Raw genomic sequence first — 9947 nt, 5'->3', positions numbered from 1 at the left:
ACAGAAACAGAGTGCTACTGTACTGTTACACACAGAAACAGTGTGCTACTGTACTGTTACACACAGAAACAGTGTGCTACTGTACTGTTACACACAGAAACAGAGTGCTACTGTACTGTTACACACAGACTTCTAAAACCAAAACATCCTAAGCTGTTTTTATCTATCGCTCTGGATTAAGAGTGTCTGTTAAACCAGGTTGGCTAAATGCCTACATATTAAATTATAAATAGTAAACTAAAGGTTGTTTTAGTAGAATACTAAATAGAATAGAATGTAACTCTACAGTAAAGCAAGGTAAACACGAGGTGATACATCAAATGCATAGAAATAGTAATCTAATGAATTATTGATTAATCTATCAATAATTTGATGACCGGGACATCGGTCAATAGGAGACTCAGTATAGAAGACTCTTTGGTCCCTTTTCCAAAAATAACTTTGGTGGAAAGTTTTTGTTTTGCTTTCACCGAAGCAGCAGTGAACCGGCTTGTGTTCACACTAGTTTTAAGCACCATTTTTAAGCACCAGTTTTAAGCACACGCCTTTGGAGCAGGAGTCCCTATAGTTGCCCCCGGTTGAACTGCATGGGGACCCACCAAAACAATCATATTTGAACTGGCAAGCACTTGGAATTGTAGGAGTTGAGGCATTACATAGTTTGACTCAGTTCCACAGACAGATAAATAGCCAAACTACAAGCTCACAATGCGAGGCGTTGTGAGCTTGCAGATCAGCTATTTAAAAAAAAAAAAAAAACCTTTCTTAGGTAATATTTGACCAGCTGGCTAAATAAACAAATAAATAAATAAACATTGAATCCACCTATGGCTCTGTTTCCCATTTCATTTGGTTCCAAGCGCCACCTAGTGGACCAGCCAGACCAGTGGTGAGGGCATGTTGTGGTCTAGTCCATTGGTTCTCAAAGTGGGGTCCGGGGACCCCCAGGGGTACTTGAGGGGGTTCCAGGGGGTCCCCAGTTAAATGATGGATAGGAACCAAATGGACCCTTATGGGTCTGGTCCATTTGGTTCCATTTGTACACTCTCAGAGTTAAATTAACATTGATTTTACAATTGGGGTCCCAGAGATATAAATACCTTTAAATGGGGGTCCGTAGCCTAAAGTATGTCAAAACTGGGGGTCCTTGAAATTAAAATGGTTGAGAATCACTGCTAGAGCCGTAAAAATCTTCTCTTATGGGGGTCCCTGGCTTATCTTTTCAAATGGGGGTCCGCGGGCAAATAATTGTCCATTTGGGGGTCCTTGACATGAAAAAGTGTACTCCACTCAACTTTGTCACTCAACAGTAAACGAACCCACATACATGTATACAAGGTATCTGCACCTTTATAAAGTGACAATTTAATGACTTGTAAGACCTCTATACCAAATTCATCTTGGCAGTTCAAATATGATTCTTTTTTTTTAGATTAGGTGGTGGTAGATCAGGTGGTTATACTGTTAACTACCTGATCTATATTATATATATATATATATATATATATATATATATATATATATATAATATATATATATATATATATATATATATATATAATAAAAGATAGGCCTATTAGCCGCTAATAGACGCTAATAGATAGGCCTATTAGCGTCGTTCCCAACCTTACTCATTTTCATACAGAGTGTAGAAGAGAGAGTAACGTTGTAGTTCCAAACATTGGAACTATCCATAGAGTTGAAAATAAGGAACTATCTCATTGAGATAGACAGGGCACTTCCGCATTCCAAGTTACCAAGAGTCAACGCTAGTGTCATTTTTTAAACATACCAAACCTGTGCTAGTCGGTACCATATACAGACCTCCTACCCAGACTGATTTCTATGATAGACTTGATGAATGTTTAGCTAAAGTGGACCATGCGGAGACGATACTTCTTGGTGATTTTAACACTGACATGCTCCGCAAGGAAGCGTCAATGTATAAGTCATTCAAGGCGTTTTGTGATCGGCATTCACTCCACCAGCTGATCACTCAGCCCACAAGGCTGTGTGTTTCCACTCAAACTACCATAGATCTCATTCTAACAACGGACAAGGAAAAAATCCTAAATAGTGGTGTTTCTACCTGTGGCATATCTGATCACAACATGATCTTCTGCACCAGAAAGAAACGTAAACCTAAGACCGGTTACCACAAAACAGTCACAATCAGAGACCTCAAAAATTATAAGAGTGAGGACTTAGATCACAGACTGGAGGAACAGGATTGGTCCGACGTTCTAAACAGCACACAGGTAGACGAATCCTGGCTTAGTTTCAAAACCAAATTCATTCAAATTTTGGACAGTGTGGCTCCCATGAAAACCATCAGGGTCAAAACCCGCTCGGTACCATGGATGAATTCGGACATCCTTACTGCCATGAAAGTCAGAGACAAAAAGTGTTCTGAGCTTCATAAAAGTAGGATCAAACTAGCCAAATGTTTTAACAAAGGTCTCGAATCCCACGTAGCTAAACTTGAAAAGGAAAAAAACAAGCTAAGAAACAAGGTAAATGGCATGCTCCAGTTAGCAGAAAAAAGCTACCTCGATGACAAGATTGAGGAAAATCAAAGAAAACCACGAGAGCTTTGGAAGCTACTCAAGAACCTCCTAGGCTGCAGCAAGAAATTGAAAACCAGGCTTTCAAACTTAAGCCTCAAGGTGAATGACACTCTCATTTCATCCAAACACGAAGTGAGTAAAATCCTCAACATATTCTTCACGACCGTAGCCTCAGATTTGGTTGAAAAACTTCCTCCACACTCTGGGAGATATGGTGAGGAGTATGTTATGTAGGAGTATGTCTCATTTTACGAAAAACAGGGTGTTTGCAAAGATGATTTTAAACTCTCCCCTGTGAAAACAGAAGAGGTGTTTAAAAAATTGAGTGCTCTTCATCAACACAGAGCCACAGGCCTCGACAATATCCCCCCCAAATTTCTAAAAGACTCAGCCGCCTCCATTGCTCCAATCATTACCCACATAATAAACCTCTCCACCATACAGGGACAGGTCCCTAACGATTTCAAAAAAGCAAGGGTGACCCCTTTGTTCAAAAAAGGAAACCAATTAGACCCTGGCAACTACCGCCCTATTTCTATTCTAAGCTCCATCTCGAAAGTCATGGAAAAAATAGTCTATGAACAGGTCGACAAGTATCTTGCCGTGAAAAATCTAATTTACAAATTCCAATCTGGCTTCAGAACAAACCACTCCACTGACACATGCCTTCTCTATTTGAACGACTCTATCAAACAAGAGATCGAAAAGGGTAATTATTGCGGCATGGTCATGCTGGACCTCCAGAAGGCTTTTGACACCGTTAATCACCCAATTATGATCAAAAAGCTCAAAGCAATAGGTTTTGATGACACGTCAGTGTGACAAGGGTGAAATGAGGGGTTCTTAAAACTTTTGTAATTTGTTTTTATTGGTGCTTAATGTGTATAATTGCCTCATTTAACCCCACCATCTTATTATTTTTGTACCAATTATTATTACGCACTGTATTGTTTATAATTGTTTTCCCCATGATCCCCTGGTCACATGTATTGAGAGACATTGAGTGGCAGAGCGGCAGTCACGCGGTCACGCCCAAGGCCACGGTCATGGCCAATGTCCCCAGACAGACTGTCACCACGGACAAATGAAAGAAGAGGGAGGTGTGGTTTGGCAGGTACAAAAGCGGAGGCGGGACCGGTTGAAAGAGAGAACAGAGCACCCAAGTCAGTGAGGAGAAGGACAGCAGAGGGGAAGGTTGTGCCGAGACACGGAGTAGAGGAGTGCATAGATGAAGTAGACATACCAGCCACCTAGGAGTTTGGAAGCCGAGGTGTGCCTACATTCAAAGGAGAAACCAAGAGGAGAAAGCGATCGAACCGAAGGGGAGGAAGAGGCGAGTGAGACCAGACCATATGAGAGACGAGTGAGACCAGACCATATAAGGAGCGCTGAGACTGGGAAGTGGCGATAACGTTGCATACGCAACCAACTCAGCGCCAGGTGTAAAAACCTGGCTGGCGGGTGAGTATTCGAACAAGCAACGTTGAATCCCTGTATAACCACTGCCTGAGACAACGCAAATGTATCGTGTAAATGCACAGTGAACTGGTCTAGATCTCTATAATTGCAGGCGGAGAGGAAGAAGAGAGAAGACGAAGACGACTGGCCTCAAACCCTTTCCCATCTTACCCCCATATATGGACATGCAGCATTACCCCTGAACAAACCGTGTTGAGTATCTTGAAGCACTTTATTGGCACAGCACTTTACTTGAAAAGTATTTGTTGCACAGAAACCCCCCATGCTAAGGAACCCTTGTGATTAAGCCCCGCGTAATTTGCACAACTTTATAATTTATTTTATAGTTGTTGTGTAGATTAATTGTGTTTTGTATGTTTATATAGGTTTTATTAGTATAGTGTTTATTTGATTGTTTTTAAGGCACAGAAGCCAATGTATTAGGGACCCAATAAATATGACTTACCTTTTTTGATACACTGTATTCGTGTCCAGTTTCTTAAAGGGATATTCTCATGCCAGTGTTGTATTCTCAAAACCAAAAGTATTGAAACTTACCAGTTAACCTCGAACCTGTGAAAGCCTGAAGAAGAAGTTAAAGTGTATTCAAAGGGGACTTCCCTCTATAACAAAAGTGGCGTAGTCGACAAACAATTAGTTCAGATAGGACTCACAGTAATTACGCACCCAGCACTTTATTGTGCATTTATATTTTATTGTTGTGAGTTTTATTCTGGATTATTTATTAAAGGAGAAGAGTGCAATAGTACAAACAAATTGCAAGTCAAATGTGATACAATTTCGGCCCTGTTCACATATTTGGCGTTGGCGGCAGGACTGGTTGAGAACAAACACATGAGAATACCCTTAAGAGAAACTGTACTGTTTTGTTGTTTTTGTTGCTTTTTGTTTTTTGCTTTACGGATTCAGAATGATGATGATGGTGGTGTATCCCGGTGCCCCATGGTTACCCACCTTTGGTGGAACAGAAGGCGAGAGTAAATATAGGGAATGGAAAGACCAGATTAGAGGATTATTAAGTACCCAGGAACTACCAGAAATCAGGAAAGTTGCTATTATAATTAAAACGCTAACCAACGAAGCTAAACGGCAGATTAGTGTGGTTGAGGAGGGCGAACGCGACACAGTGGCAAAAGTTTTTAAATACTTAGATGCTTTATATAAAGAAACTGTCTCTGTCGCAGAAATGCGCTCACTATTCTATCGGTGCGCACAGCGCGCAGGAGAGAATGTACAAACTTACACCCTGAGACTTAGAGAGCTGTTTTGTGGGCTGCGGCAGTACGACCCAAGCACCGCTCCCTCCGAAGCCATTCTTCGTGATCAGTTTGTTATGGGTTTAGCTGAGGGCCCCCTGGGCCAAGCCTTAAAAATATATGCTCGACGACACCCAGATGAAGATTTTGCTGCTTTACGCGAAGAAGCCTACCTGTTAGCTGCTGAACATGGAACTACTGAAATAACGTGCCACGCTGTTAATCCTATTTCTGTCCCCTACCCTTCTCAGGACCCTGCTTGGAGAGAAAAATTAAAACAGGAAATCATGGACGACGTAAAAACTCAAATGCAAGGATTCACGCAGGAACTCATGAAGGAAATCAGACCGCTCCTCCGCACTGGCACCAATGACGCACGAGCGCGCACTCCACCGCCACCTGAGCGACGGTATACGGCCTCTCAGCGCTACGAATGGGATGAAGGAGGTAGGCCGATATGTAGCCAGTGTAGACAGGCGGGTCATATAGCGAGATTCTGTAGATCCGACCGAAGTCAGTTAAACTAGTACGCCCTGTCGCCGAGGTCCGGGGGGCAGAGGTGCAACGTTCACAAAAAAAGTTAAGGGCCAATGAAGTGTTTGTGGGGGAATGTCCGACAATTGGGATAACAATGGGGGGAGTCCAAATGAGGGGTTTATTAGATACGGGGTCTCAAGTCACATTGATGCAGCAGAGTTTGTTTAACGAAAAGTTCTCGCAAGATAAAATGGAAAATGGGCCTCTGGTGTTTAGCCTACGGGCAGCAAACGGCCTTGATCTACCCTATTCTGGCTATGCCATATTCGATTTAGAATTAGAAGGACTGAAAATACCGGGAAGAGGAATCGTAATTGTAAAAGATGAACATTGTATTGAGCCGCTGATCATTGGGATGAACGTAGTCCACGCAGTGTGGCATGCATTATTTAAACTCTCTGGGAGGTCTGTGTTTCCATGCCAACAGGAGAGGACACCATGGAAAAAAGCATTCGCCGCCTGTAGGAGAGTGGAGGCAGTGACCCACGAAGACGGAGCATTGGGCTATGTGTGGCCTGTCGGCCGACGGAGAATCCGAGTCCCCGCCCGCAGTGAGTTAGTAGTATGGGGCCGTGCCTGGAAAGGTCCAAATGGAGCCGAATACGAGGCCCTGATGGAGGCCATGCCGGAAGGAACTGATCTGGGAGTGGCCCGAGCGTTGGTCACCGTGCGTAATGGCCGAGTCCCCGTGCGCATCTGCAACCCCCACGCGTATAGCGTGACCGTGGGCAGACATCAAAAGTTAGGGAAGCTATATCCAGTGGAGGAGGCCGACGTCCGTGGACGACGAGACCTGAACCTGTCCCTAGGAACCGACGGAGCCGTGGAAGTGTCCCTGGTGAGCATCGAAGACGAGGGACCCGTGAAGACCTTACCTGAGGAGATGGAGGCGTTGACCCGGCGAGATGACCTACCTGACCAGCAGAGAGAAGAGCTGCATGCGATGATGTGTAAATGGAAGAAGGTGTTTGCAGTCCATAATGAAGATTTTGGGCAGACGGACGTGGTGCAACACCAAATACCAACTGGAGACGCGGCACCCATCCGCGAGAGGCACCGACCGCTGCCGCCCTCCATGTATAGAGAAATGAAGACCTTATTGAGTGACATGCTGGACAAGGGAGTGATAAAAGAGAGTTGCAGTCCCTGGGCAGCGCCCATTGTCCTGGTGAAGAAGAAAGATGGCAGCTGGCGTTTCTGTGTCGACTACCGTAAACTGAATGCCGTGACGCACAAAGATGCCTTCCCTTTACCTCGGATTGAAGAGACTTTAACAAGCCTGACCAAGGCTCAGTGGTTCTCCACACTCGACCTGGCCAGCGGTTATTGGCAGGTGGGTATGGACCCTCGGGATCGAGAAAAGACAGCGTTTACCACCCCTTTAGGACTGTTCGAGTTCCAACGTATGCCGTTCGGTTTATGTAACGCCCCCGCGACCTTCCAAAGATTAATGCAGCGATGCTTGAGTGGCCAGGTGACAGAGTCATTATTAGTGTACCTCGATGACATTATTGTATATTCACCTGACTTTTCCTCTCACATGCAGCACCTTGACCAGGTTTTCGAGCGGCTGTGGAGACACGGATTGAAACTGCGCCTCGATAAATGCAAGCTTCTCCAACCGGAGGTAAAGTTCTTGGGCCACGTTGTAGACAAAGAGGGAGTGCGCCCGGACCCTGAAAAGTTGGCTGCGGTAAGAGACTGGAACCCACCCTCGACTGTCCGCGAGGTCCGCGCTTTTCTAGGTCTGGCTGGTTATTATCGCCGCTTCGTGTCCTCATTTGCTGCCATAGCTAGGCCGTTAAATAGTTTGTTGATCGGAGTCCCGAATGATGTGAAGTCCCATCAGTGTAAAATAGAGTGGTCCCCTGAATGCCAAAACTCGTTTGATGCTCTTAAAACTGCCCTTACGCAGGCTCCAATACTGGCTTATGCAGATTATGACCGACCGTTTGTAGTGTATACTGATGCGAGTGGCCGCGGGCTCGGCGCCGTTCTGGCACAGGTCCAAGATGGCCAGGAGCGAGTAATCGCCTACGCCAGCCGAAGTCTACACCCTACCGAACAAAATGATGCAAATTATAGCTCCTTTAAATTAGAACTCTTGGCACTTAAATGGGCAGTGACCGAAAAATTTAAAGATTACTTAACTGGCGCTCATTTTACGATTTATACAGATAACAATCCTGTTGCGCATCTTCAAACAGCTCGACTAGGCGCGGTGGAACAGCGCTGGGCAGCCCAGCTAGCATCATTCACCTATGATATAAAGTACCGACCTGGAAAAAGCAATGCGAACGCAGATGCCCTGTCTAGGTTCCCTGTTCAACCTGTAGGAGTGGCCGTAGTGGAGTTGGCACCGGTGGAGAGAGAGGACGGGTGGGCTGGAGCTGAGTGGCGGGGAACACAGGATCGAGATCCGGACATCCAGATGGTGAAGAGTTGCGTAGAGCGGAGGAAACTGCCTACCCTTATGGAGAAGAGGAGTTGGTCACGGGAAGCCAGGCAAATGTTACGACAGTGGGACCGGTTGCGCATCAGAGACAATGTGTTGTATAGGCAAGTGATTGATCAGCATACACAAGAATGTTACTTACAGCTTGTTTGTCCAGGGGCGCGACGAGAGGAGGTGTGGAAAGGACTCCATGAGGCCTCGGCACACGCCGGAGTGGACCGGACTTTGGCGCAGCTTCGGCGCCGGTTCTACTGGCCGGGCATGGAGGGGGCGGTGCGACAGTTCCAGCGAGGTTGTGTTGCCTGCAGCCTACTGAAAGACAGGATAGAGCCCAGGGCCCCCTTACAGCCATTCGAAGTATCGTATCCTATGGAGGTAGTGGCTATTGATTTTCTCACATTAGGTAGGCCGAATGACGCATGGCAGAATATTCTTGTAGCAACCGATTTATTCACCAGGTACAGTTGGGCTATTCCAACGCGTGACCAAACTGCGCCCACGACTGTCCGTGCGCTTTGGACACATATTATTCAGCCATTCGGTTGCCCGGCTCGTTTCCATTCGGACCGAGGCCCGAATTTTGAATCCGAATTAATGCAGCAATTGTGTCATACATACGGTATTACTAAGAGTCGCACCACCCCTTACCACCCAGCTGGTAATGGGGGGGTGGAGAGGTTTAATCAAACACTGTTAAACATGTTGCGCTCTCTAGATACTGATCGCCAAGGCAGATGGAATGAACACTTACCTGAGTTAGTACACGCTTATAACAATACTGAACATGGTGCGACAGGTTATGCGCCTGCGTACTTAATGTTTGGTCGCCACCTGAGGCGTCCGGTAGATGTAGCATTAGGAGTACCGTTGTCACAAAATCGAATGGGAGTGGGAGATTGGGTGCAAGATCACCAGAAACGAATGGCCACAGCGTATAGGACAGCCGAGAAAAAAATGGTGCATATAGCAGGACAGCGTAAACAGGTCTATGACCGCCGAGCCGGTATGCCACCATTGTTACCTGGAGAGAGGGTGTGGGTACGAAACCGGAACCGACAGGGACAAGGTAAACTGGGCCCATGGTGGGACCCAGAACCTTTTGTGGTATTGGAGAGGGTGGGGGATGCGGGCCTAGTATACAGGATCCGACCTGAAAAAGGAGGGCGAGATAGAACGATCCATAGGAATGCATTAAAAGTGTGTATAGCCCCCAGGTCACCGATGGAGAGCCCCGAACCTGCCCCAGTAGCCGAACCGGTGGGACCAATATGGCCGCCTTATGTAGGGTTTTTCCCCGGTCCTAGGGAACCTGAAGGTCCGCGGCGCTCTGGAAGAGCGAACCAAGGACAGCCACCTGAGAGGTACGGGCATGACGTTTAGAACCAGTTGCCAGGGACTGCCAACGAAAAAGTAGGGGGGAATGTGACAAGGGTGAAATGAGGGGTTCTTAAAACTTTTGTAATTTGTTTTTATTGGTGCTTAATGTGTATAATTGCCTCATTTAACCCCACCATCTTATTATTTTTGTACCAATTATTATTACGCACTGTATTGTTTATAATTGTTTTCCCCATGATCCCCTGGTCACATGTATTGAGAGACATTGAGTGGCAGAGCGGCAGTCACGCGGTCACGCCCAAGGCCACGGTCATG

Source organism: Gymnoscopelus microlampas (genome assembly GCF_963454915.1).
Source record: "Gymnoscopelus microlampas genome assembly, chromosome: 21".
Taxonomy (NCBI): domain Eukaryota; kingdom Metazoa; phylum Chordata; class Actinopteri; order Myctophiformes; family Myctophidae; genus Gymnoscopelus; species Gymnoscopelus microlampas.
Note: the sequence above shows the minus strand (reverse complement) of the source record.